Source organism: Prunus mume, linkage group LG8 (genome assembly GCF_029339155.1).
Source record: "Prunus mume cultivar Tortuosa linkage group LG8, ASM2933915v1, whole genome shotgun sequence".
Taxonomy (NCBI): domain Eukaryota; kingdom Viridiplantae; phylum Streptophyta; class Magnoliopsida; order Rosales; family Rosaceae; genus Prunus; species Prunus mume.
In genome coordinates this window covers 20,847,620-20,849,742 of record NC_142705.1, presented here as the reverse complement: position 1 = coordinate 20,849,742, position 2,123 = coordinate 20,847,620, and the positions used below count along the sequence as shown (strand labels likewise).

Sequence of the window (2,123 nt, the reverse complement as noted above, 5' to 3'; positions counted from 1 at the left end):
TTTGTTTTCTTCAGTCATAATGTCTCTCTTGGACCTTGGCTTTCGATGTACGCGCAAAGGACCTAAAAGTTCTTCTCTAGAAGTTTTGCATTGGTTGCGAGTTGAGACCATAAACCACCATCACCCTCTCAGATATGCTGCTCTGATACCACTTGATCCAAAACTTCTAGTCGATAAAACTATGAATTCCTAATTTATAGGAAAAAGGGAATGAGAGAAATTTTAAGACAATTAGAGAAACAAAAGAAAGAAGCTAAGGAACTGCTTTGAGTTCTGCTTTCAGGATTGCTTGATTCATTTCAATGAATAACTTATGTATTTAGACAAGGTTTGGTTGCTAAAATTAACTAAACTAAAATAATAAATTATTTTAAGCCATAAAGAATGAATGGCCTAAAATCTCACTCATTTAAAACCATTAACTTTTTGTGATTTATAACAGTTCGTTATAAACCATTAGTTTTTATGATTTTAAATAATTTAATAATATAATATAATATAATATAATTAAAATTATATTATATTATGTTTATTTTTGTTGGTAGATCCTCCTAGATCACTCTTTCCCCTTTGCCAGAGAAAGGAGACCTAGACATCTCTCCCTTTAGACAACACTCACAAGTAGGCATCAATTCTGAACACAACGGTCCAAGATAACCATCTTTGGCCATCTTGTGAATTTTAGCTTGGTTGATATGGCGAAGTTTTAAATGCCACATTTGAGTAGGATTGATCTCAACCCTTGGCCTTTTAGGCCTTGACGCATCATTACCTTCTAAACAATTAACACTACCATTCAATTGTAAATGAAAGAGGCCATCAACGATATAAGCATAACAAATTGCACATCCATTCAAATATAAAGAACAACTTAGTTTGTCAAACATAACTGAGTACCCATCTCTTAAAAGCATAGAGATGGAGATTAAGTTCTTCATAGAAGCCGGAAAAAAAAAAAGATAATCTTTTAATTCCAAAACCTCTCCTGATGGTAGTTGGAGAAGGTAGGTGCCAATCACTTTAGCTGATATTCTTGTGCCGTTTCCAGCACGTAGCACCATCTTGCCCTTCTTCACTCTTCTACTTCCCACTAGTCCTTGCAAAGAATTGCAAACATGTTGGCTAGCGCTTGAATCAAATATCCAAGTAGAAGAACTAACTGTTAGAACTGATATTTCTTGTTGTTGTTCAGACTTGCAAGATATTTATTGCAGTTCCGCTTCCAGTGCCCATCTTCGTTGCAATAAAAGCATATTCCTTTGGGCTCCTTTGCCTTCTTTTTGGTGATTTTACCATTGGGCTTGGCTACAGTAGTCTTCTTCTCCTTTCCCTTGCCTTTGCCTTTGGTTTTAGACTTAGGTTTGGTAGAGAAAGAAGGGCCTTTCTCGAAGGCAGCCATAATCCCACTCCCACTTTCCCTTTTGAAATTCTTTTCAGCTGTGACCAGCATGTGCAGCAACTCAGCAAGAGTTTTGTCCATTTTTCCCATGTTGGAGTTCATAACAAACTAGGAGAACTGGTCTAAGAGGGATGCAAGGATAAAGTCTTGGGCCAATTCCCCATCTAGTGGAGTTCCTAAGTTCTCCAACTGCTCGATGAGTCCAATCATCTTCAGCCCATGTTGGTGGACTTGACCATCTTGGTCTTCACAAGCTCACAAACAGCACTAAACCGTCTGTTACAAGTACCCTCACCATACAGCTCTTGCAGATGAACGATGATATCAATTGCAGCATCCATGTGCTCATGTTGCTTCTGAAGCTCACAGTTCATGGAAGCAAGGATGTAGCATTTAGCTTGTGTGTCGTCTTGTATGTGCTTAACATATTGAGCACGTTCCTCCTCAGTGACATTATTACCAAGAGGTTGATGAGGGAACAGCTTATCAGGCACATATGCAATTTTCTCATTGATCAAAACGATCTTGAGATTTCGAAACCATTCCGGGAAATGGTGCCCCTCAAGGCAATGTTTGTCAAGAATTTTGGCGAGTGCATTTTCAGACATATCTGCATAACATACAAAAATTTGAATTAGATTGCTTTTAGACAGCCAATGATTCGGGTCTTTTAAATCAAATGACACCTCCCATTATTTTTGGCAAATTCCATCTCCCTCAAATG

General features: G+C 37.9%; 1 pseudogene; it reads right to left on the bottom strand.

Moving 5' to 3' along the window:
- Positions 1-1,162: 1,162 nt before the first annotated feature.
- LOC148915016 (uncharacterized) lies at positions 1,163-1,773 on the bottom strand (annotated as a pseudogene).
- Between the last annotated feature and the right edge of the window lie 350 nt (positions 1,774-2,123).